The sequence below is a fragment of the Canis aureus genome, chromosome 9, assembly GCF_053574225.1.
Source record: "Canis aureus isolate CA01 chromosome 9, VMU_Caureus_v.1.0, whole genome shotgun sequence".
NCBI lineage: Eukaryota > Metazoa > Chordata > Mammalia > Carnivora > Canidae > Canis > Canis aureus.
Window position 1 is genome coordinate 42,900,472 of NC_135619.1, and position 27,176 is coordinate 42,927,647.

The following is a 27,176-nucleotide window of genomic DNA, read 5'->3' on the forward strand; positions in this document are numbered from 1 at the left end:
AGTTCATCTTGGTAGCACAGAATGATGTTTGGAACATCATGGAAATTCTGGAATTTGCACGTTTGATCTCATAGCCAGGGAGCAGTGGATCTTGTTCCCACTTGGAGAATGAATATATTGTTAGGGCCTTTCTAGCCACCATTCTAGATAGACGACACAGTGGCTTTCACAGGCACAATACTTTGACACTGGGCAGAGAGATGGAGGTGACTTTTCTCTCCTGCTGGCTCCTGGCCCCTAGCCAGACCATTTCACTGTGGGCTCATCATGGTTGTCTGCAGAATGTAGAAGTGGAGACTGGCCAGTCTGATGAAGGGGCAGAGTTAAGACTATGAGGATCGGGACACCTGGGTAGCTCAGCCGTTGGGTGTCTGCCTTTGGCTCAGGGTGTAATCCCAGAATGCGTGGTTGGAGTCCTGCATTGGGATCCCTGCATGGAGCCTGCTTCCCCCTCTGCACATTTCTCTGCCTCTGTGTGTGTGTGTGTGTGTCTCTCGTGAACAAATAAATAAAACCTTAAAAAAAAAAAGACTATAAGGATCACCCTTTAACTACCCCTATTGCGGCCAGCCCTACACAGATGGTGGCTTTCTCTGAGGAATAATCATCTGAGAGGTCTCTGGCCCTTGATAGAGCCCTCTTCTCTCATCATCGAGGTCTGACTCTTCCTCCTATTACTACTAGCACTATTTTTACTCTGCTTCCTAGATATCCCTGTGAATGTATGGAAGTGCCACCTGGAAGGAATTTCATGTTCACCCTCAAAATGACAAGGAAGACCAGCTCCTGGGCAGCCAGCCTGGTCTCTCAGGATCCTGGAAGCCAGAGATGCAGAGCAGGGATGGGTTTACGAGGAGCCTTAGATGCAGAGAGCTCTGAGGCAGGAGAGAGAAAATAGTAGGTGGAGGGGAAAGTCTGGACTGCCTTCGCTGGAGGGGTGCCTGGGGTCCAGGGATGTGACAGGCTTTGGTACCAGTCCTCGCCACTTTGCCTGGCTCAGTTCAGAGGTCTAAAATTGTCATGTGTCAGGGACAGCAGGTGGTGGCACAGAGATGCTCCAAAGGCAACTAATTTCTTCTTGGAAGCTGTTAAGGTTATTGATTTAAGTCATGACAGGCTCAAGGGCACTAAGAGATTCTTTCAGAAGGAAATAAAACGGCTTCTCTGGATGAGTATTGCTTTTTATTTAGGCAGGGGTCTAAATCTATTGAGGTGAAAGCAACTGGGTCTCACCTCTGGAGCCATCTGGGGAGACCTATAAAGTTTATTGATTGGACTTACTTAACTTCCACTGGCTAATAATAAAACAACTACACCCATCAATCAGTTCCCAGGCCCCCCAAGAGAATGATTACAGGATGGATTGATTCCTTCTCAGGGATGGCAGTTTATGGGAAAAACACAGAAGGGATGGGGACAATAGATGCCACACAGTGACACTCTAAGGCAGCACACCGGGGAGGCCACTACCTTCCCAGGTGAACGTCCTGGGGGAGGGCCAGGAGTTCTCTGGGAAAGGGCTGCAGGGACCTCTCTGGACAGCAAAGAGTTAGCTTCATCAGGATGGTGGTGGGAAGCTGCCAGATTTATGTTTGCCAGGTGAGAAAGAGCGAGAAAGTGAGGATATTGACACAGGGCAAGGAAGGAGGCGTGTAGGGTGAGGGGCAGACAGCCAAGATAACTGAGAGGCCAGCACCCCAGCCTTGAAGTCTGGAGCAGGGCCCTGTGGTAGGCCTGCTGCCGGCCTGCCTTTGAGCCAACAGGAAGGACCTGGAGGAGGAGTTACTCAATCTTATTCATCAAGTATTTCTCTTGCCTTGAAAAGTAAGACATGTCCTTACCCGGGGTTACTTGCATTCTTGTTGGAGAGACAAGATGTTCTCACTTAAATGAGATAATGATCTGAGACCTTGGATGATAAAATGCCAAGTTGGCGGCACACATTCCACTCGTTACAGGAATTTGGGAAAAGGGGCACCCTGTGAGGGCTGGATGGGTGAGGAGGATCTCAGAAGGAGTGTGAGACTTGAACTCGGCTTCCCTAGTTCAAGAAGAGCAGAGAGCAGTGGGCTGAATAAATCCATCTTCTACAAGTGGAGCATCTGTGGCTAACTGGGCAAGGACATCCTTCAGGAATACAGTGGTTAAATGTGAGAGCTCTGGAGTCAATGCTTGGGTTCCATCCTCCACCGAATACCATCCACATGGGCAAATAACATTTATAAATCTTAGTTTCCTCACCTAGAAAATGGGGATAATAATAGTATTTATAGGGTAAAGCAATTATAAGGTTAAATGAGACTAATGTTTGTAAAGCGTTTAACACAGTCCTGGAGATCAGAAAATATTCAGTAAGTGAAAGTCACTGCCATTCTTCTTACTGTTACTGTTCAGACTACCATCAGGTTCTGGGGCTCCCCAGTCCTGCACGGTATTTCTGCAAGCCCACTTTAGCCTCTTTGAATTGTATGCTTGTTCCTTACCTAGAACCTGGGAGAAAAGGCCCAGGAACCCACTGAGGAGGTGAACGATGGCATGCCACAGCCAGCAGCCAGCTTTTTAGCACCTGCGGGGCAGAGATAACTGAACCCTGACTTTTACAGGGCCTCCCCCAAAAGCACCACTGGATTGCTGGCAGAGATGTAATGAGGAGAGAATTGCAACCAGAGTTTTTAATCTGAAGTGGCCTGGGGCGCCTGGGTAGTTTAGTCGGTTAAGTGTCTGCCTTCGGCTTAGGTCATGATCCTGGGGTCCTGGGATTGAGCCCTGCATTGGGCTCCCTGCTTTGCAGGGAGTCTGCTTCTCCCTCTCCCTCTGCCATTTCCCCCTGCTTGTGCTCTTTCTCCCTCTGTTTCAAGTAAATAAATAAAATCTTAAAAAAAAAAAAAAAAAAGAACGAATCTGAAGTGGCCTAGAGAATAAATAAGTTGAAGAAACTCTGAGAGAAGATAATCCTTTGGGGATCCAACAAAAATGTATTTAGAAGCACTGGCTCCCCACAGCAACAATTACATAAAGGGGCTCCTAACACTGAAATGAAAAATAAACCAGTCTCCAGGGCAAAACCAGACTGCCTTGGGTGATGTTTACAAACACTTCCAGAGCTAGGAAAGGAACACGGGTTCCTCACTTACCCTCTAGCTAGTTCTCCCTTGATTTTCCCTGTGCAGCCAGAAGTTGCAAGACTAATAAACCTTTGGAATGGGGGGTAGGGAGGGATATGGAACTTCCAATCACAATCCTTTCAGCAAGTTGGTAGAGATTAGCCAGGATTGCTCAGAAATCAAGAAATACATGGGTTACTATCATTTTTTTAAAGCTCCTGGTATATTGAAAAAAAAGGAGAAATGTCAAAACAGAATCACAAAAATTGTGATATTTTTGAAACTTTGCATTTAATAAATTGGTATAATTTAGCACCAAAGGCACTGAGTTATTCATAAGATAATTATAGGAGTTTTGAAAAATATTAATTCATAATGTACAGCAGGCAGTCTGATCTGAGAGTGGGGACACCTGGTTTAGCTGTATGAAGATCATCGTCTTTCAATGCTGTTGTCAGTATGGCTCTGAGACTGTATGTATAACCTCATTTGGAGATGAGCCAAAATATTAATTTTGAGGCCTTTGATCGGCCTGGGATGAACGGAATAAGTGGTTTTCCCAACATAACACACTGCCCCCCGCAGTGGTGGCCCGGGGTGTAGCAAAAGTAAGTAGTTTATGTATGTGCAGCATTTTGTGAAGATGCAGAAATCTTAGTGTTTAATAAAGATTCCTTTGTTGAGTTAGAGAAATACCAAAGAAGGGACAGCATTTTGAGGGAACTTTTTGCCTTCAGGATCCAAATTTCATGAAAGCATTGCCAGTGAGATTCAGGTACATACACATGTCTCCACAAAAAATCTGAAAAGACTGAAATAAAATGCTGAAGGAAGAGAAATGGAAGATGCCTGGGTGGTTCAGCAGTTGGGTGTCTGCCTTTGGCTCGGGTTGTGATCCTGGGGTCCTGGGATCATGTCCCACATCAGGCTCCTTGCCTGGAGCCTGCTTCTCCCTCTGCCTGTGTCTCTGCCTCTCTCTCTGGCTGTCTGTCATGAATGAATGAATGAATGAATGATAAATAAATGAATGAATGGAAATTGTCCTCTATGTGTATGAGACACCTCTTATGAATCACTTCTGAGGTTTAGGTCTCTCCTGTCCCTTATTCCAGCTGTGTCTAGCCAGTTTGCATGGGTGCAGTTGACCATGACCCACCTAAGGTACACTTTTTATACCCTTTGCTTTCTACCTTTGGGCCTCTGAGTGACGTTATGGGTGGGACCACCATGGAAACGTACTTATCACTTACTCATGGGCAATGTAGACAACCATGCAAAGAATTTTTGCCCAGTGGTCTGGCAGCAATGAAGAGCTGCTGCCCCCTCCTTCCCCCTTGGTTGGTGCGGAGACACCTTTCAGACAGCAATGCCATAGTCTCCCAGGATCGTACAAGCATTAGCCTGCAGACACAGCCAAGTCCATTACATGGTTCTCTAGTTCATGGCTCATAATTTTCTTCCTTCTTCTCTATCACCTTCCCCCACCCCCCACGTCCTCTCCTCTCTCCTTTGGTAACATTCCCAGGAAAGATTTTCCATTTAGGTCTCTCTCTTAGGTTCTGCTCTTTGCACACCTAGAACCCTTTTCATAAAAACTGGTGGTGTTCCTGATCTTCCTTTTACTGTTTCTCACAACTGATTTTTTTGAATCCAAAAATGAAATTTGACATGGAGATTTGTTACATGCCAACCACTGAAATGTTTTTTAATTCTGATTCTGTCATTTAACAATGTTAACTGTCCTGCCTAGCCTTGAGTTATCTATAAATCTTTTTCATAAAACTTATTGGCTGTTTAAAAAAAGCCATCAGTGACCAACCTCTCTAACCTCATCTCATGCTTTACTCTTCTTGATAACTATCCTCCAAGAGCCTCACCTCGCACAAGTGTACAAATGAGCCAGGCTCTTCCTCCTCAGGACCTTGCATTTGCTATTCTTTCTGTTTAGAATCCTCTTCCCTCAGGCTCTTCATGTGGACATGTGTCATGCTTCAGGACTCAGTTAAATTCACTTCTCAAAGAGAACTATGACCAGTGTCTTTTAGTCATTGCATTTATCCCAATCCATGGATACTAGGGATTCACTGCTTCTTTATTGTCCATTGTCCTAATTAGAATGCAGTCTCTAGAAAGGCAGGGGTGTTACCTGTTTTCTTCCTGCTTTGTCCCCAGCACCTAACCAGGTTCTGACACCTGGCAGAGACTCAGTAAATATCTGATTCATTCTCCACTTGTGCACCAAATCTACTACTCAAGGGGCATTCACCAATTCTTCCTCCTCTCTCCTGGGTCATTATTCCCCTTTACTGCATCATTCCCATCAGCAGAGCAACATGCTATAATTTTGCCTGTCTGAAGAAAGCAAAACAAAACAAACAGCCACCCAAAACACCACTCTTGGCCCTCACCCACTACCTATTTTATCTATTGTCTATCTCTTCCACTAAATGAGAAGCTATATAAATTTTTGTTTGTACTGTTTGCCGTGATATCCCTTGTGCCTCAAAAGTGCATGCACATAGTAGGCACTCAATATAAAACTGTTGGAAAGGGGCACCTGGGTGGCTCAGTGGTTGAGCATCTGCCTTTGGCTCAGGTCATGATCCTGGGATCTTGGGATCAAATCACTCATGGGGCTCCCTGCAGGGATCTTGCTTCTCCCTCTGCTTGTGTCTCTGCCTCTCTCTCTGTGTCTCTCATGAAGACATAAATAAAATCTTTTTAAAAAATGTATTGGATGAATGAATTATTTTACAGATGGAATAAATAAAACAATAAACTTTTTTTTTAATTAACAAAGAAAAGAAATCCATCTGTATCCCGGGCAGTCTTTAAGAAAGTTAAAGGATCGACATTCAGCTAAGAAAGCAACTGTATGTCAGACGGCTCTGTGGAGAAAGATGGTGGCTATCTACCTGTGTAAGTGATGTGGGGAAGAATCCTCTTCCATTCTCTGGTGCTGCCTTCTAAAAGCTCAACAGGACAGGTTTTTTTTTATTTATTTATTTATTATTTTTTTTAAATTTGAGAGAGAGAGAGAGAGAGAGGCAGAGACACAGGAGGAGGGAGAAGCAGGCTCCATGCCGGGAGCCCGACGTGGGACTCCATCCGGGGACTCCAGGATCTGCGCCACCCAGGAATCCCTCAACAGGACAGTTTAATAGAGAAATGAAAATCAGCAGTAGACTCCTCTGCATTTATTTATTTTTTTAAAGATTTAATTCATTTATTCATGAGAGACACAGAGAGACAGACAGACAGAGGCACAGAAACAGGCAGAGGGAGAAGCAGGCTCCATTCCATGCTCCAAAGGCAGAGGGAGAGCCTGATGTGGGACTCGATCCCGGGGCCCCAGGACCATACCCTGGTTGAGGGCAATGCTAAACCGCTGAGCCACCCGGGCTGCCCAACTGCTCCGCATTTAGACAGTGGCCTTTCCTTAGGGATGGAAAAATTGAGGTCCAGAGGTACTACTCCCAAACTCTGTGTTCTCTCCTCTAACGGAATGAGCATAATCCTTCACCCAACACATCTAGTTAACTAGCTCACAGTAAAAGAGTAGTTCTTATGCTTGCTTGGAAATCGGGCAGCAGGAATGGCTTTTTGAAAATTGGCATGTGATAATAGCACCAGCCAGGAGATGGCGATGCGCCTTCCTTCCCTGGAGGGCTATGCTCTAGGCGGCCACTGAGCGGGCAGAGAACAACTGGGACCTGGCCGGGCCAGCCATCTAGTCAGCCAGGGGCTTCTAGGAAGGAGAGCCCTCAAAACAGCCCTCTGCCTCGGAAGGCCTCATTCTTGTTGGCTGGGTCCCCATGAGTCAAATAGTTGTTGCTGAAAAAGATACATTTTTAAGGCTTCAGATGCCAGAGTAACTAGGAATCCAGGGCGGTTGGCAGGTCCACAGTCAGGATATTTATCTCAAATTCAGGGAGTTTGAAAATCTAGGACAGCTCCTTGGCAACCCCGTACTGACGGTCCCTTTGTTCGACTTTTCTTAGGCTCAGACAGCAGCTTCCAAGAGCCAACTAGACTTTCTCCAAGATGGAGCCCCACCCCGGCCAGCCTTCTACCACAGGAATTATTAGTCTGGGCTTTGGGGTTCACCAACCCCTGTCACTGGGTGTAAAATTGTACTGGGTTGAAGGGGGGTGGTGTGTGTGCTGATAGATATTTACAGTTTCTGGAGAGAAAGCCCATTGTTTTTATCTGTCTCTCAGAGAGCTGCATGATTCAAAAAAGGTTAAAAAAGACTATTCTGTGTGGCACCTGGGTGGCTCAGTGGTTGAGCGTCTGCCTTTGGGCATGATCTTGGGGTCCTGGGATCGAGTCCCACATCAGCCTCCCCGCAAGGAGCCTGCTTCTCCCTCTGCCTGTGTCTCTGCCTCTTTCTCTGTGTCTCTCATGAATGAATAAATAAAATCTTTTTTAAAAAAATTCACTCTAAAAGTCTTCCCAGCTTTCTCTCCTAGAAGCCTCACTGATTCTTCACCCCAATGAGTCCCCTGAGATACTCCACTTCTCCATTTTACACTGAGAGGCGTACACCAGTCAGGAACTGACCAGGAGAGGAAACATCCTCAGCTCTTTGAACAGAGGAGGCGGTATAAGAATCGTTGACAAAGAAACCACGTTGTTGACTAGGTGACTGAGGAAGCAAAACCAGGACACGAGGGTGTCGTGGAGGTAGCAACTGCAGGAAGCAGCCGCTCCCCGTGCGGGTAGGTGTGGGGAGAGGTGGGAATTATCACAAACTTAGAAACCGGAAACTCAGACTTTGAGGAGGAGGCCCTGCTCAGCTGAGCTGGCTTCTGCCATCTGGAGAGGGACCCAGGGGGACCTGGTGTCTCCTGGGAGAGGGGAGTGCAACGAGGCTGCTGGTGAGCGTTGGGAAAACATAGTTGCAAGTGCCACTATGAGGGGGGCGGCCACTGCCAGGGTGGCAAGGGGGCACTAGCGTGACATCAAAGGGACAGGAACCCCACAGGAAGCAGATCGGAAGGAACACGTTCTTTCTCCTCCAGCTTTGCTCTCTCCCTCTAATGCTTCCCATCGAAGAGCTAACATGGAGCCTGCAGGCAAAGCCACAATGTGGTTTGCAGAGGCCGGGCATCACAAGGCTGAGCCCGAAGGGCGGGTTTGGATCTGAGAGATAATAAGTTCAAAAGGTCTCCCAAAGCATTTTGTCTACTGTAATAGTCACAGACACTATGCAATCTGTTCATCCCAAGGATTTCAAACTCTTAATAGATTCATCCTTGGGCAGTATTGGGGGGCACATATAGTGGATTTATAGACCAAGTTTGGGATTTCCCATGGCAGGCAGTAGCAGCCATCTGCTTGCATGGTCTTGCAGCCAGGGGAGCATTGGTGGCTTTTAACCATTTGTAATCTCTGGTCAGGATAGGTTTCTAAATTGGGTGGGGAACAACAGATACTCCTTGATCATAGCCCCATGGTAGCTGCAGGCACTGGTCTATTTATATATTTGGTGTCACCTCTCCAGTGATGTTTTCTGGGGTTCTGAACCAGAGTTCAACTCATACACAACAACCCACTCTTTCCTTGGGCACTAGGAAATCTCCCAATATTGAAAACATGACTCATGGAGGATAATCAAAGCAAATTTGTTTTGGTCTCCCACAGTCCTTTCTCATCCATTTAGGGGAATGAGCTCTTCATCTGCCCCAGATAAAATTTAGGGCATGCTCCATGATTTTCTAGTCACAGTAATACCAACACCCATCTGGGCACTTCAAAACATATAGGATGCATTTAATAGTTGGAATATTCTTGCTTTAAAATTGAAGCTACCTGCCCTGTCCCACATCAGGCTTATTTAAAGGTGTAAAGAAAGGGCCTAAGGGAAGGGGTATATGGTCAGGTGCTAACACTTTTCCTTCACCTTACCCTGCTTACTAACCATGAGTCCTAACTCTTTCAGAGCTAGCATTCTGGAATTGAGAAGAGGCGAAAGGATCAGGGGAGTTCTTCCTTGACTGGTCTTGGCATGCTGATTTATCATCTGCTCTGCTCTCTTTGGACTTGGCAGGTGTTTGAAAGCTGACTCTCACAAGCTCTTTTGGATGATCTTCACTCCCAATTACTGAGGATCTCTCTCCTAAAGTTTGCTTCATAGGACAAATATTCTCTATTCTGGTCACCCACTTATTCCTTCATCAGCCTCTGCAAATGTGGTGACACCTTAGGCTTCTCTCTGAGATGTTTGTCCCTCCCTGCAACCCTCTTGGACAGATCTAAGACAATCTTTCACTGCTGCTGGTAAGGGGGGAACCCTTTTCTCTACCCTTTTATATTCAGTGACTAGAGCCTGCAAATTAAAGTGACAAAAGACAGATGAACAGGAGAGAAGGTCTCTGTTTGTCTTATGGGCAGGGAGAGGGGACTCAAACGAAAAGGAGTGAGAATCCCCAAAAGCAGTTAAGCCTGGGAGCTTATATACCATTTTAACAAAGAGTGATAATTTTTAAAAATATGTATTTTACTTATTTATTAATGAGAGACACACAGAGAGAGGCAGAGACATAGGCAGAGGAAGAAGCAGGCTCCCTGCAGGGAGCCCGATGTGGGACTGGATCCCAGAATCTCAAGATCACGCCCTGAGCCAAGGGCAGATGCTCAACCACTGAGCCACCCAGGTGTCCTGAGTGATAAATTGTGAAGTGACAAGACAAGTTAAAAAAGGGAGTTGGGCTTCCACGGGTGGTAAATTGTGGAAGATAAATATACAGGGAAAACTAATAGAATATAAGCCTTATTTTAGTAAGGCTTCTTATGCAAATTCAAGTCAATGCTCCTAACAGTTAAGAAAGAGAGAGGAGGGGGCACAGTGTGAAGGGAAACATATGCCTTGCTTTTACAAAGAGAGGGCAGAAAGGTCCTCTTGTGTGCTCTGTTTCCTAATTGTTTTTGGCTCAAAATAATCCATATGTTAAAGTGGCATATTTTAAGGTGGCGTATTCTGATCTCTTTTGCTGCCCACAACGTTGTGACAAACGTGAGAGCACAGGCTGTCACTGACCTTCCCCTTTACTCCTCAGTCAAAGCTGTAGTCAGCCCATTGCTTGTCCATCAGATTTTCTATGTGGGAATTGGACACCTGTGCACTGTGTCCCCTAAATCTCTCAATGGACATGATGGGTCCCCTTTCTCTAAGCTTGTGAAAAGGGTCCTATACTCCCTTCTCTCTTTTAAGGGTGAGACTGGGACTCATGGTATACCAAAAATATTGTTCAAAAATCCAGTTTTCTCACCTCCAAATTCTTAGCCATTTTATTACCATGAATGAGGGTGCGGAAATCACGAGACTGGTTTTCTTTAACCACCTGCCTTCTTTCTGAAGCCTGCATGGAGGTCCAACACCTCATTTTAGAATGTGATCTCTGCCGTCTTTGTCAGAAATTTCTATTTTAACATCTTGTTACATGTGTACGTTTTGAGAGAAATGAACAAAGTAACCGAGTTGTTTTATTATTCCTAAAGCATCCATACTCTTAAAGTTTCCAAACCTGAGTAAAATGGCTGGAATAGGTCTTTTTCGGTCCATTAGGAACTGTTTAGATAGAGCGGAGATGCTGCAAAACTTCCCTCAGGCCTTCGGAATCATCTCTCAACAGAAATCACTAAACTGTTTCTAATCCCTTGTAAAAGTATCGAGAACTCTGGAGTTCTTTGGAGAACTATCCTCCACTTCGCTGGCTTACCATGAGGATTAAATGAGATCATGTGTGTGAAAAGTATTTTTTAATTTTGTAAACTAGAAGGCACAATGCACAGACATGTAGGGGACTGTCACGATTATGGATACTTCAGGGGACCTTGACTATCTAGAAGTTCTTGAGACAGTTCTAAGCAGGCACTTACAGTTCAAGGAGGAAATTTTGCTCATTAAAAATAGATCCAGAGCAAACAATGGGGCTATTTGGCAAGTGTTTCTGAGAAACAAAAAAATACACCTAGAGTATATATTAGCAACACTGGGAGATTACTGTGAAGCTGGCAGGCAGGGCCCCAACTACGTGCCCTTGGCTTACCCCAGGGTCACCTGCAACCCGTTCCCCACACACCAACAACTTCTGGCTTCTTGCAGCCTGCAGGTGTGCTCTGCCCCGGAGCATGCTGGCCCCAGAGGTTAGAGGGGATGAATGCTCCAGGGGCAACCCTTCCTCCATGGGGGAATGGGCTGTGAGGGTCCCCAGGGACCATCCTGAGACCTGTTCCAGTTTCTCAAAGGGACCCGGTGGGATCTAGCCCCCTTCTTGTCAGTGGAAACCTGTTCATTCATAGTCTTGCCTCCCTTCCCTGCCTCATGTTTCCCATTCTCTCACAGAGCTTTCTGGGATCACCACCTCAACTACTCGCAACCTGAATCTTTGCCCCGAAGGAGTCTGCATTCAGGGGAAGCCACTCGAGCTAAAGGCAGAGGAGCCCCGAGGGCTTATCTCTGGCAGGAAATATATATCGCACTAACTGAAATAGTAGCTTCTGTGTAAACCTGGCAACGAGGTAGAAATTGCTAAATGACCATAATAAGTGGCAGTTGTTGATTGCTTCATTCGTGATCCCAAGCTCTTGTCACACGCCTCAGTCACAGCTGTTGTAGAAGCGGCTGCTCTTACTCCGTCTTATTTTGCAAGTGAGGAAACAGGCACAGCGAGCTCTGCAAGGCCATGGAACTTGTACATGGCAGAGCTGGGATTCTGACTCTGGCAGTTTGGTTCTAGAACCCATACTCACATCTATCACTGTGCTTTTCAAACTACTGAACACCGCGAATAAGCAAAGAGCCAGGGTGCCTGGCACCATTGGCCCCTGCGTGAGAGGGAGCCCTAACGCCCGGGTGGCTGAGAGACAGAGGCCATAGTAAGTCGAAAGTCGATTGGAGAATTGGAGGCCTGAATTCAAAACCACAATTCTACTCCACTTACCAGTTGAGTGACCTTGAACAAATCACGTCTCTGACCTTCACTTTAAATCTTATACATAACATGGGTGGTGGTGGGTGGTGAAAAATTATGTCTGACTCATGGGTTTGTGGTGAGGTTCAAAAGAGAGGGTGCAGAGCCCTGGGCAGATTCTGAGCCTGATGGGCAATTTTGGGTGCTATGACACTGTGGCCACAAGCTCTGAAATCTGCCCCCTACAGATCACTATCCCCTTTATCCCACCTCCGAGGACTCAGGACTCTTAATGGCTGCCTCCCTGAAGAAGTTAATATGATGTAGGTAACAGAGGATGGACCTTGGGAATCTGACATGGATTTGAATCTCAGAATCCTTGCGGTTTCCTTTTCTTCTTCCTTTTTTTCTTTTTTTAAGATTTCATTTACTTATTCATGAGAGACACTGAGAGAGGCAGACACAGAGGCAGAGGAGGAAGCAGACTCCCTGTGGGGAGCCTGATGTGGGACTCGATCCCAGGATTCCAGGATCATGCCCTGAGCCAAAGGCAGATGCTCAACCACTGAGCCACCCAGGCACCTCGATCCTTGCTGTTTCTACTTGTTTTCTTTTTTGAAATAACTGTGGGCAAATTATTTAATCTCTTCCAGGCCTCTGTTTTGTCACCTGTAAAATGGGGATAATAAAACCAGACTATGGAAACAGTTAACTGGGCAATGGACCTAAGGAGCTTAGCACAGCCAGCACCGGCCAGTGCTAGGAACATGGTAGTTACTGTTACTACTCTTGCTTTTACTAGAGAAAAACACAAGCCCCATCCAAAGACAGGAAGAAAAAAAAGGGTGATTTGACATGATATATATAAGAAGAGAATTATTAGCTGTTTCCATCTACTTAAGACAAAGTGAGAAAGCCTCAATCTGTCATTGCATTCCTGCTTACTTTCAAATTCTATACATCACGCTGCAGAAAACCGTAAAGAATTCTGAAGAGGAATCCATTTTGGAAACCATTATTAAAAGCAACAACGATGCAACACAAGAGTATAATCTATAGTGGTGAACCCACATGAATTCCTAAAACATAAACCAAGCTTTGAGTTCTGAGTCTTGCTCCCTCCTCACAAACAAGCAAGCCTAGCGTCTGGAGGAGGGGAGCGGGCAGTGCAATGTGCTGAATCTGGGAAAAGACAGTGGGGGCTGGATGGCCGCCCTGGGCAGCCAGGCGTGGGCTTTGGAAGGAGCAGGGCTGGGGCACAAGTGTGGGCGAAAGGGGTGAGAAGATGGAAGACACCCGCGGGAAATGGTGCAAAAGCAAGCTGGCCCTGGCCTCCTACCTTGGGACAGGAGCCTCTTCACCTACCCCAGGGGCTCAGGGAGAGGCCCTGGGCTTTGCCGGGCTGCGGTGCCTGTTGGAGCTTCTGTACTTGTTCATTTGTCAGGTTTGAAAGAACAGAGAGAGCACTAACGCCTTCCCAGCCTCTGGAAGTGAAAGAAGAAAGAGTTCTTTACTTTGGGGGCCATATCCTGAATGCCAGAGGTCAGTGTTTGCAACTGATCCATGTGGGCGCGGGCTTCTAATTATTTCCTGGATAACCTGTTATCTATTAGCCATCAGGCTGCTTGCCAGAACAGGCAACGTCTCCAGAGTTCCTGGTCTGGATTCTGAGGACGGGATTGTTTTGTTTTCGTTTCTGTTTTGTTTTGTAGGGAGGTAGGAATCGGGCACAGGCAGCTGTAAGTCCCATTCCCGTCCCCCTGGCCTTAGCCTGGCGGGAAGAGAGAACGCGGAGGGGAGTTAGGGACAAACAGGGCCAGGCAGGGCTAGGTAGGGGGCCACAGAATCAGCTCACAGAAATCCCCAAGATGCTGAGGTGTCAGGAAGCCAGAGATAAGGGAGCAAGCCAGCCCACCCTGCCCTAGGTGTGGGAGGGAGGGTGTCTTTTATGACAGTCATCTGTGGCCAACAAAGAATAACCAGACCCCAAAGACCAAGTAAGCCATTAAAGATGTTATCACCAGTCTTAACTCAAACCAAGACAGCACCAGAATCTCCAGGCCACAAGCTTCCCAGCCAGCTTTCGACAAAAGACCAGCCCCACAAGCCCTCAGCGGCAACCCTGTCGGGACCCCTCTCACTCCTGAGAGCTTTCTCTATACCTTTACTTAATAAATTTCTCTCCCTTTACTCACTCTCCTGTGTCCGCCAGAGTCATTCTTGGAGTCAAGACATTCCTCACAAGACATTCTTGTGAGACAAGAACCAAGCTCTCCCGCATCCGAGGAACCCAGGACCTCCCTCCCTCCCTCCCCGTGGAACCTGGCAGGGCCTCCTCTTTCCTCTGGTTCCTTGGCTCACATTACTTTGGGAGACTCAGCTTTATTGTGAGCTTCTGGAAAAGCTTCTGAGAGAAATGTCTTTCTGGGCCGATATCGCTTGCTTAGAGAACAAGAAAGTCTTCAAATAATCTTCTGTTGGGGAAGGGATGGAAGGGACACGTCAGAATTGAACAGGCCTGCTCTGTTGCGGGGCAGAGCTCGGCCCCCCCGGAGCTCAGGAGCCTGGGCCGTCACTCACGCGGCCTCTATATTTGTACTAAGGCACAATGAAGCATCATCAAATAAGAGGGGCACATTTTTTTTCTTGTCATAAAGGTAGCACACGTTCATTACTTAACCAGTTAGAAACTCTAGAAAAGCGCTAAGCAAGCAACACTCGAAATTTCATTCCTCTGAGATAATCACTCAGGGTTGAGAGAATAAAAGGAAGTAGTTTGAATTTTTAAGCCTTAGACACTCAGAACGGACCTATGGGGTCGAGACTCAGACCTCCTCTGTGGAAAAGGTGCTACCTGGGGGTTGGTTTCTGTGGTTTCGGAGGAAGGGGCCCTTCGGGCTGGAAACCAGGGCTCCGAGAGGGGGTACCCGCCGGCTAGAGCAGGGGTTGCCCAAGTGGTTTAATGAGGCTGTTGGAGGAACCGCGAGCTGCTAGGAGAAGGCACTGTGGCCTCTGGGTGGCAGGTCGCTGGAGTGAGACTCTGGGAATCGCTGCCCCGAAGGAAGCAGGAAGGACACCCTTTGTCCCTCCTGCAGCCCTGTAGCCCCCTGTCCGCAGGTGGGGGGCACAGCCCCACCCAGAGGTCACGGGCACAGCGGAAATGTGGTCTGCAGGGCAGAATAAGAGAGGGTGGGTTCGCAACTGACAGGCTGTATCAGGTGTGTTTGTTTTTTGTTTTTTGTTTTTTTTTTAGGTGTGTTTGGGTTTATCTGCTCTTTTTTGTGTTCCGTCCTCCTGTCCTTTATGTAATTCATTTTTTAAAACATATAGAACATTGATGTACTTCCCAAGAATCAAAACTGTACACCAAGATATACACGGAGAAGCGTCCATATGCCCCTCTTCCTCTACTCCTTGTAGGGATTCCACTTCAGTGTTTTCCCATTTAAAAAAAAATTTTATTTATTTACTCACGAGACGCAGAGAGAGAGGCAGAGACAAAGGCAGAGGGAGAAGCAGGCTCCCCTCGGGATGTGAGACTTGGTCCCAGGACCCTGGGATCACGACCTGAGTGGAAGGCAGACACTCAACCACTGAGCCACCCAGGTGCCCTCCCATTTCTTTAATGTATGTGTGGTTTTTCGTTTTATCCTTTTCAAAATTTAGCAGATACTTAAGTTTTCTTATGCCCCTTTATCTTTGATACAAAAGTACATTATTTATAATTGTTTGCACTTTGCATTTTTCATTTATTATCTTCTGGAAATCAGGTCATAGAGATTTTCCACAAGGTTTTGTTTTTAATAGCGCTTCAACCAAATGTCATTGTTTATTTAACCAATCTTCCATGTTTAGGTATTTAAGATATTAATATATATATTTTTTGAAATAGATAATGTTCCAGGAACAACCTAGTACCTGAATATTTTTAAATTGTTGGGTGTGGGGGCACCTGGTGGCTCAGTGGTTGAGCGTTTGCCTTTGGCTCAGGTGGTGGTCCCAGAGTCCTGGGATCGAATCCCACATCAGGCTCTCCCTGCAGGGAGCCTGCTTCTCCCTCTGCCTATGTCTCTGCCTCTCTCTGTCTCTCATGAATAAATAAATAAAATCTTTAAAAAAAATTTGTTGGATGTGTACCTTCAGGGTAAATTCCTAGAAGTAGGAAGACTGTGACAAAGGGTAAACGGATCTGCGTTTGTAAGATATTGCCAAATTCCTCTCCATTTTTCATTCTTACAAGCAATCGATGAGTGCCTGTTTCTCCAGTCTCACCAGCAGAGTATATTGTCAGTATTTCGAATTTTTGCCCATCTGATGAGTGAGAAATGCTATCTTAGTATGGTTTTAATGTGCATTCTCTTATGACTCAAACTCACAACCCTGAGATCAAGAGCGTTATGCTCTGCTCTGCTGACTGAGCCAGTCAGGTGCTCCTCTTCTCTAAAGTTTTATTGTGACAGATTTTATATACCATAAAATTCACTTGTTTAAAGTTGATACAGTTCAGTGGTTTTCAGTACAATCCACAGAGTTGTACAACCATTACCACCATCTAATTTTACAGTATTTTTAACATCCCAGAAAGAAACCCTATACTCGTTAGAGGCCATTTCTCGTTCTTGCTGTAGCCCTCATGTCTGTTCTGGCCTCAGACCACCACTGATCTCCTTTCTGTCTGTATGAATTTATCTGTTCTGGATATTTCATATAAATGGAATCATAATATGTAGTCTTTTTTGACTGGCTTCTTTCACTTAGCATAATGTTTTCCAGGTTCATCCATGTTGTAGCATGAATCAGAACTTCATTCCTTTTTGTATACAAATAACAATCCATTGTATGTGATCTCACAATTTGTTTACCCAGTCATCTCTTGGTGGACATTTAGATCGTTTCCACCTTTGTGGTATTGTGAATAATGCTTAGATGGATATCTTTGGGCGAGTGTTTGTGTAGACAGATGTTTTGATTTCTTGAGCTGATGCCAAGAGTGGAGTTCCGGGATCATATATTTAGCCTCTTGAAGAATTGCCACACTGCTTTCCAAGGTGGTTGTGCCATTTTTTTGAAATTTTTCAAATGCTTTCTTATCTTTTAGGGTGAAATCATATGTTTTTCCTTGTTAGACCCATTCAAATGATGACTTATGTTAATGGTTAATAGTGAATGACCCTTGCATTCCTAGTATAATCCCAAGTAAGTTGTTTCTTGACGCCATCTGAGTTTCAGTTTTGCTATCTGTAAATTGCAGGTAATACCAGTATCTACTCTCATAGGGTTGTGAAGATTTAAGGAGATAATGACTGTGAAGTGCCTTTTGCAGTGCTCAGCATAGAATAAATGCTCAATAAATATTAGCTATGTATTTCTATCTATACAGAGCTTCCCTCAAAACCCAGGACATTTCCCAGATGCAAAGTCTGAGCCAACTAAATTTCTGTGGAGAGAGATTTCCTGTGGGGAGCAGTGCACCCAGTAGTTAAGGGCTGTGATTGTGTGAAATTCAAAGAGGACTTGAACTGCCTTCATTTCGACCTCAGTCTGTACTGTTTAACTGACCAAGTTCTTTCTGGCTCATCTCTTAACTCAGGCAAAAGACCCTGTGGACAAAGCATCCCTTGTTGGGAAACTAAACTACCCCTCAAGCAGCAAGGACTGCGCTGAACCAGCAAGACTCTGGGTGACTGACCCTAAGACAATGACCAATCTGACCTTCACTGCCCACCTATGTGTACCCACTGACCTTTGTCCCACATATTTCTCATATAAACCTGGAAGTATTTTCAGCACTTTGGAAACAGTCTTTGAGACAGGACACTCGTCCTGTCTTCCCAGTGTTGGCCTCACTGAAGTAAATCCCTTTCTTGTTTCACCACCACTCGTCTGCCTTTGGATGTGTCTGCAGAAAAATGGCTATACCTGGTCTGTTTGGGGGTCACTGGAGCGAAGTGCCCTTGCACCCCGGCCCCTCTGCAATATAACAAGAAATACGTTTGGTCTTGGTGACCAGTTCCTCAGACAGAGCTCCTAGAGAGCTTTGCAATTCCTTCAGTGATTGGGGTGGCAGGGGAGTCTTTTGTTACTTATAATAAGCCCCAGCCAACCATAACTGCATTATGCTAATGAGGTGACTCCTGCAGGGTGGAGGCTGCTTGCCTGAGAAGCTGACCTTGTGATCAGACGGTCTGAATTTTCAGCCCCACTTGTGATCTCCAGTTGCATAGGGGCTGGAAATGGAGTTATCCACCAAAGGCCAATGATTTAATCAAGCATGTGTATTTAATGGAACCACAAAAACTTTAAATGAAGGGGTTCAGAGAGATTCCAGGTTGGTGGTATATCCGCATGCCAGGAGGGTGTCATACTCAGGATGGATCTGGACCTCACTCTACAAACCTCTTATCTGGTTATTCGTTTGTATCCTTCAAAATAAACCATTAACAGTACTTAAAGTGTTTCCCTGAGTTTTGTGAGCTGTTACAGTAAATTATTGAAATCAAGGAAAGGGTTATGGGAACTTCAGATTTGTTGCCAAGTTAGACAGAAGTGTAGGTCACCTGGAGACCCATTACTTGCGGTTGGCATCTGAAGTGTGGGTATGTCTTATGGGACAGAAACCTTAACCTGGTTAGTGTCAGAATTGAATTAAATTATAAGTTACCCATGTGGTGTCCCCAGAGAACTGGAGAATTGCTTGTTGTGGGAAACCCACACATTTGGTGTCAGAAGTGTGAAGGGTTCAGGCACTGGAATTCAGCAGGCGTGAGTTGGAATCCTGGGTTTATCACTTACCAGCCCTGTGTCTTCGGTTATGTTTTGCTTAACCTCTCAGAGCTTCACTTTTGTCATCTGGAAAATAGAGGCATTAAATGTTTACTTCATTTGCCTGCTGTATGAATTAACCAAGATCATTTATGCAAAGCACTTACCCCACAGTAATAACATACAGTGAGATAGACCTTGAGGCAGGTGGAGTGGGGATAGTCTGACAAAAGAAGAATGTCATGGAGTGGCAGTATCCTAACGCAGAAAGAACTGATTCAACCAGAGTAAACCAACTCTTTCCCACTCTTCTCTCCTCTCAAAAATTGAATTAATGTTTCCTAACAACATTAAGCAGTGTGGTATGATGGTATGATGGAAGGAGCATTAGCCAGGGACACTTGGATTCCAGTTTTCTTCCAGGAATGGCTGCCTAACCTGGGATAAATCACTGTCCAACTACATCAATGGCTTCCAAGGCTTTGATCACATCCTAAAACAAAACTTGTATTTTATACCATGGTCAAATACTCATGGATCTATACACATAACCAGAAAAAAGTTAATAATACTTATTTTTACTGTTGGAGTATTCTATTAGTTTTCTATTTTTGTGCTACAAATTACCACAAACCAAGTGGTTTAAACAACAAATATTTATTATCTCTGTTTCCATGGGTCAGGGTGCAGGCACAGTTTAGCTAGATGCTCTGCTCGAGGTCTTACCAGGCGGCGGTAAGGTGTCAGCTGGTACTGCCATCCATATGAAGCTCAGGTTCTCTTCCAAGCTCCCACGGGTGTTGGCAGAAGTCATTTCCTTGCAGCAATAGAATTCACGGCAGTTTGCCTCTTCTGTGAGGCCCACAGGAGGTCCTCTCTTGTAAAGAGTTAACCTGATTAGGTCAGTCCTATCCAGGATAATCTCTCTTTTGATTATCTCAAAGCCAGCTGATTATGGGCCCTAATTATTTCTGCAAAATCCCTTCCTTTGCTGGATAACTACCATAATCTTGGGTGTGATATCCCATCATCTTCGCAGGTCCTATCCACACTCAAGGGGATTATGTGAGGTCACTGGGGGTCCTCCGAGATTCTGCTTACCACAAATATGTTATACTCTGACATTTCTACTCTTTTCTTTCCTTTAAAAAATTAGATTTTGCCACCAATTAATGGGTTGGGACCGCTAGCTTGAAAACACTTGCACTGGATGAATTTCAAGGACCAAAAAAATCAATGCTCTCAGGCATAGACCAGATCTGTGGGCATCTGAGGGCTCTGGCCTTGGGGGCAGGAGGCAATTGTATTAATACCTTGTGCAGGGAGCTTGACAGTATCAGTGCTGACTGAGTTTCTTTGGCTCTGGTCTCACAGAGAACTCCTGTCCTTCTAAGTTGGGAGGTGAGCCTCTTAGCATGCCGGGAAGTTTATCTGGACAACTCCCAAGGGAAGGGAATAATCAGGCCAAACCCAGAAGCAGCCAGCTGTCTTGGATTCACCTGGCTCATCAGCGCAAAGGAATGCCTGAGAGGCAGGGCGGTGTGGGGAAAAAGGAAACAGGCCTAGGCCGAACTCAGCCACCAGCTGTGTGACCTGCTCAAGACCATTTTTCTTTCTGGGCCTCAGTTTCCACCTCTGATACGGGGATGTCTCAGGACCCTTACCATTCAGAACCTTTATGAGTCTGCAAGGAAGCAGAATTGCCACTTCTGTTGGAAGCTGAGGCAGGAAGATGACTTCATTCTACTGGTCAATGACCAGTGTGCTCCAGAAAAGCTTAGCTGTAAGAAGCCAGAATGTGAACTCCCTCGGAGCAGGACTTCTCTACCTTTGGGTTTCTGCCCAGGCATAGAGCCTGGCACCTAAATCTTTGTTTAGTTGAACAAAGAGACTCTGGAATGAGTTTTTTTTTTTTTTTTTTTTTTTTTTGTCAGGGAAGGAGGATGTTTATTTTGTTTTAGTTGTGGCCTCCAGATCCCACTGCAAAAGGCACCAACCTAGGCTCATGGAAAGGACCAACCATGAGTGTTTCAGTCAGTGGGGCTGTGGACTCTACCTTGTTAAGAGTGTTAAAAGAATTTAGAATTCTTTCTATTCAGAGGGAGTTGGGACCATGGGATGGTGCCAAAGCCAGGAGACATGAGACAAGAATGTTGGTTTCTTGGGTCTGAGGCTTCGGGCATCTGCAGGGCATTATAGCACCTCATTTCCTATTAGAACCACCCTCATCTCTTGTCTGGGTGGGAAGGTAAGGTAGGAACCAGAAAGGGAGGGAGAGAACTTATGGGCTGGACTGGCAAATGGGGAAAGAGAGGTAGGGATGTGAGGAGGGAAAGGAGGGATTGAGAGAAGGGAGTGGGGGACGAAAAGCAAAGGAAAAAGATTGTTTGTAGCAATAGATTTTATTCTGGGAATTTTCAAAGGCAACCCCCAACTAAAATAAAGCCCTACAAAACCCAAATACCAATCCCCCTTTTTCCCAACAAGAACTGGTGAGTAAGTGCAGTGGGCATTGTACAGGGCACCCAATAATCCATTTTGGGATCAGTTTAAGAGATTAACCATCCATGTAGAGGATCCTTCTGGGCTTCAGAATTAGGCAGCCCTTAAAAAAAAAAAAAAAGGCAGCCCTAAGACAAACAAATTTGCCAGTGTCAGCATTTAGCAGTAATAAATATGTCGTTTACTGGTTAACTCATGTGTGACCCATGAGTCCTCAGCTGGGGTATTACAGGCCCTCTCAGATGCCCCCCTTGGTAGAAAACCCTGCCTGCTGCTCAGGGCTACCAGAAGGAAGAGGCTTCCTCAGTGAGCCCTCGTGTCACACAAAAGAAGGGCAGTTTAGGATGGCTGTGGGATAATGTGGCCCCTTTCTCTCTAAGGACATCCTGCCCCTTTCAGAGGAGACCACTGTGAGGTGGGCGGAAGGAATGTGTCCTGGCCTCTGTGGGAGCTGCTGAGTCAGCTGTGAGGCCACGCAGATTGGACAGGGTGGAAGGCAGCCTCGCATGACCCATCAAGGGGCTGTTTCACTGCCACAAGGCCAGGCCAGAGAAGCACACACACACACACACACACACACACACACACACACACAAACACACACACAGGGGCTCAGAGCTGAGCTCAGAAAGCCCTCAGCATTGCACACCCAGAGCATGGGGCACAGAAGCCTGAGGAGAGGGTGTGTATTCCAGCCTCTCAGTGAAGAGGGCATGGTGAGTGTGTAGGGGAAGGGCCCTGAGAACTCTCCTGACCCCAGTGTTGATTTCCATCTGGGGGCTACCCAGGGGACCACCACTTTTCAGTCTTTTTGTGGATCTTTTTGCCTTTGCCGCCTATATCCGTGTTTGCATAAGTTTCTCACTTTTAATATTAGCATAAGGAAAGCTAATTAGAATGCTGAATCTCCTGCAAAATAAATGCTGTGATGCATTTACAAAGGAATGAATTATCTATTGTTTGGAGTTGTTCTGCCTTTCTTTCCATCATAAAGCTTATGGTGAGCCAAGTGTGAACTAAATCTGTTGTTCCATAGTGGAATTGCATGTGGGGTAAGGGCCAGAGGAGTGCAACAAACAATAGGCACAAATAAAATTCGAGAAGACAGAAATCATTTTAAGGCAGGTGTGTCCAGAAAAGATTTTTTTGAGTTGAGAATTGAACTAGGCTTTGAGCCTGAGGTGATATTCTCTGACACACTTTGTCAGGGCTCCTATGATTTCATCATATAAATTCACCATGATTTATTCTATCAAGTCCCTATTGTGGAACATTTGAATTAGTTCCAATTTTTGGTAAATAACACTATAATGAACATCCGTATACACACATTTTTACAGACTTAATTTTTTTTAAAGGATGTTTTGCTTCAAAGGGAGTTGTTGAGTCAAGGGCATGCACTGAGTTTTTAAATCATCCTTTCCTTTTCTGATTACCAAACTAAAACACACTCACAATAAAACATTCATACACAACAAAAGAGTATAGTTTTGAAAAATGAAAGTCTCCTATAATCCCATGTCCTGGAAATATTTTCTGATTAGAGCTGGTATTTATTTTTCTAACTTTTTTCAATGAAACACCAACATGTTATAACAGACACACCTCCAAAGACTGACTTTTCCATCATACAATGGACTCTGGAGCCCCTTGCCATGGCTGGATCCCAGGTGGAGTGTGTGGCCTCACGTCTCACTACTCTCCTTTCCTTACTTCATCCCAGCCCATCCTTCTGATTGGAATGTCCTTTCCCCAAATATTCACAAGAGTCTCATCCTCACGTTATTCAGATTTCTGCTCAACTGTCACCATTTCAGAAAAGCCTTCCTGACTACCTACCTAAAATAGCACACTATTTCTTTTCTTTTCTTTTTTTTTTTTTAGAGTAGGCTCCATACCCAACGTGGGGCTTGAGCTCACCATCTGGAGATCAAGAGTTGCATGCTCTACTGACTGAGCCAGCCAGGTACTCCAGTACTATTTCTTCATAATGCTTATCATTACCTGACATTTCACATATATATAATTGGCTCATTGTCTGTCTAAAAAGTTCTGTGAAAATAAGGACATTGTCTTGTTCTCTGCACATCCCTCGCACCTGGAAGAGAAACTGGCTTGTAGTAGATGCTCAGTATATGCATGTTGAATAATTGAATAAGACGAAACTAAACTATATTTATCATTCTGAAACCTGCTTTTTTACTTAATAGTATATCAAGGACATCTTTTCATGTCAGTGTATAAATCTTTTTAGTCTTTCTAAGGCTCTACAGTAGTATTGGAATTTATTTACCCACTTCTCTTTTGATGGGCATTTGGGTTGTTTACAGTTTCTCAATATTATAGACAGTGTTGCATTACACATCCTTGAATACCTATCCTTGCATGCTTTTAATGTTTTATATCCTTTATTTGAGGTGATGAAAAAGACCTACAGGCATGAATGTCTAGCATAATGTTGGAAATGCAGACATAGTGCTCAGAGATATCCAGCTTGTGGGTAGATTGGAGACTTCTTCAAACAGACCTGATCATTGAAGCCATAGGAATCAATGATAAGGAAGGAAATTGAGCAAAGCTCAGAGTCATGAATCTTAAACAATATCTGTATTTAGAAGGCAGAAAAAGAAGGGCAGGAAATTATTCATTCATTTGACAAATATGTATTGATTGGTACTTTCTAAAAGTTGAGAATACAACTACACAGCATGAGTGACATAGGCCTTGATGCTGTCTTCTTGTTGCTTGGGGTCTAATGGAGGGAAGGGCACAGAGAATAACAAAAGAAATCAGAAAATCATACTAGGGTGGATTGGACAGGGTGGCACTGACATATAGACTAGAGATTTTAAGGAAAGTGTTCCAGAAGTAATGTTTAAGCTGAAACTGCAGTAGGTAGCAGTTAGCTCAGTAAAAGTTTGAGTTTGGGATTAGGGAAGTGTTTCAGGCTAGGGGAAAAGCACTTCTGAAAGCTTGGAGGTATGAGTGAGCATGGCACACCCAGGGAAAGAAAGTTTGTGTGGCTGGAGGGTTAAGACTGAGGAGAGTAGTGGGAAGAGAAGGGATGAAGAGGTAGGCAGGATCTCTCTGGGCCATCTTAAAGGGGTTGGCTTCTATTTTAAAGGCAACAAGGAATTTCAAGCAGGGTCGTCTTGTGATCAGAGTTATTTCAGCAAATGACTATGGCCACAGTGTAGACAATGGATTGAAGATGGGGGGTGGTGGTGGTGAGGAAGTGATCAATAATGGAGGGACCTGTTGGGACTCAAGGAGGTGAAGATTTTAGTCTAAACTACAGCAATAGTATGGGGCATGAAGAGCAGTGGATGGATTCCAGAGGCACCTCAGAGGATTAGAAGGTAAATTGATAGGACTTGGTTACAGATTAGATTAGGAGGAGAAGGAAAGTGAAAAATCAAAGATGGTGAACACAGATGATGAACACTTTGTGGCTCACATAACTGAGATAGAAAGAGAAGAACTGGTCTGAAGGTGGGCTGAGGATGGCAATTTTAGTTTTGGAAATACTGAGTGTGAGGTGTATGTGGAATAGCCAAGCAGACCAAGTAGACAAAAGAGAGAGAGAGCTGGGCTGGAGGACAGTTTATGTGTCATTGGTATCCAGATGGAATTGACACCATTGGCAACTGTGAAGTCCATGAGAACAGGCACTTGTTGTATCTTCAGGGCTTAGATCAGGGCCTTACTTACAGTGGGTGCTCAATAAATACTTATGGAGTCAAGGAGTAGGAGAGATCATTCATAGAAAGTGAGAAAAGAAGGAAGCCCAGGACAGAATCCAAAGGAGAGGCTTTTCCTCTTTTTTTTTTTTTTTCATGAGGGGAGGTGTTTAATGAGCGCTGGGGACACGGTACAGCCCAGTACGAGAGTACCACGCTTAGCTCGGAAAGAAAACACCAGAACACACAACACCAATCTTGCCTGAAGAAGGGGCTGCTTTTCAGTTGGCTGGAGGAGGGGGTGGAATGTTCCCAGGGCCTTCGGAGGGAACACTGGGGGCATGGGAGTTGGGGGGTGCACCCCAGGATTTGAGGGGTGAACTCCGGGAGGCTGGGGGTGGACACCAGGAGCTGGAGGGTGGACCCCAGGAGCTGAAGGGTGGAAACAAACATTGTGCAAGGAGGAAACAGTTATTGGGAGGGGATGCTGGAGGAGGAGGAAGTAGTGACCAATATCAGTGCTATCAGGAATAGGTCAAAGGGCCACAAAGATCCAAGAGATTTTGGCAACAAAGTCATTGATAACCTTGGTGAGGTTTTTACTGATGCATTGGAAACAAAGGCCAAATTTCAGAGGACTGAGGAGTGACCAAAAGGACTAAGGGAAAACAATGGGTACATAACTCTTTTAGAAGGTGTCATTGTGTACTAGGTATAAAAGAAAGTGAAAAAAAAAAGTGAAAATAAGGCTATTTTTCGAAAAAAAAAGAGATGGAGACCATGTGTTCACAATGTTGAGAAAGAAGAGAAGAGAAGGAGATGTTTAAGATTCCAGAACACGCAAAGCTGATTGTTAGAGAGAGGTCCCCAGCAAGGTGGGAAAAGACAGGACTTCCTTCAAGTTGGAGGAACTACTGTAGGTCAAGGAAGAGATAAATGTTCCATTTTGACCAGAGGAATTATGGTTTTTTTAGATTTGCAGGTGGGAAGTTGGTAGTATTTGTCTGATGGCTTCTAGTCTCTTGAGGCCACCAAACAGTGGCAAGCATGCCTATAAAGGAGGGAAAAACAGTTGTATAAAAAGAGAGGTCCACCAAGGAGATAGAAAGTAAACTGAGCACAACACCACAGAGAGGAGAACCTGAGGACTGATGAGGTACTGGGTCTGGTAAATTGGGGTTTATTCATGATTGAGAAGTTCTGGAAACTGATAGAAGGCAGGCCCTCTACTACAAGAATTACAGAAATGAGCAAACATGTGAGAAGGGAAGCCAGCACTTATATGTGACTGAAGAGAGTCCTGGAAGGGGAAGGCAGAGGTGGAGTGGGTGCTAAAGGTCATTTGAATTTAATTCAAGAGGAAAAGAGGAGCCAGATTGAGAGGAAATTAAAAAAATTGGCAGAGGAGTTAACCCTCAAAATGTGGAGGGATCCTTCTCTTTTGTGACAAGAAAGAAGCTAGAGAGGATTGGTACATCAGCAGAGAAACATATTGAAGTGGAAGCATGTTGTTGTGATTTATAATAAGAAATATATATTTGGAGTTCATCCTGGTTCCTGGCATGGAGCTTCTAAAACCCTTGTAATTTCCTAAGTGTTAAGAAAACTAGGAGCACCGTCTGTTCTGATGAGGCAACTCTGGGTGCTCTCCTGGGTGAGGGCTCATCACCAGGAAGACCAAGCCATGATTAGAACCTTGGATTTTCAGCCCTACCCCTTGTCGTCCAGAGAGGGGAAGGGTTAGAAATGGAGTTAATTATTGATCATTCCTGTGTGAGGAAGCCTCCATAAAATCCCAGTAGTATGGAGTTTAGAGAGCTTCTAGGCTGGCCAACACATTAATACCTGGGGGGTGACACACCCAACTCCACTGAGACAGAAGCTCTTGCACTCAGCATCTTCCCAGACTGGTGCTCAGTACCTCTTCCTCTGGCTATTCATCTGTCTCCTTTATCATAACCTTTAATAAACTGGTAAATGTATATAAGTGTTGCCCTGAGTTCTGTGAGCTGCTCTAGCAAATTAATCAAACCTGAGGAAGTGGTCACTAAGAAGTACAGGTCTTCACTGGTGTCTTGCTCACAGGGAAGAAAGACATAGCAGGGAAGAATTAGGTTCTTCCTTAACATCAGAAGGAAACTGTAGGTTTTTCCTTTTGTACCTATTTAGCTCAGTGAAATCCCAAAGTAGATGTGTGTGTGTGTGTAAAT

General features: G+C 45.1%; 1 long non-coding RNA gene across 4 annotated transcripts in view; it reads right to left on the reverse strand.

Annotated features, from left to right (window-relative positions):
- Positions 1–27,176, reverse strand: part of LOC144320742 (uncharacterized) — a 147,675-nt gene that overhangs the window by 21,037 nt on the left and 99,462 nt on the right. For 2 of the 4 annotated variants that reach the window (XR_013386345.1, XR_013386343.1), the window contains exons 2-3: positions 18,815–18,871; positions 13,362–13,506 (exon numbers count right to left, since the gene is read on the reverse strand). This is a non-coding gene — a long non-coding RNA (uncharacterized LOC144320742). Of the gene's footprint in view, positions 1–13,361; positions 13,507–14,217; positions 14,493–18,814; positions 18,872–19,510; positions 19,662–27,176 lie in introns of those variants that run through there. The other 2 variants (XR_013386344.1, XR_013386342.1) reach the window with 2 other exon arrangements.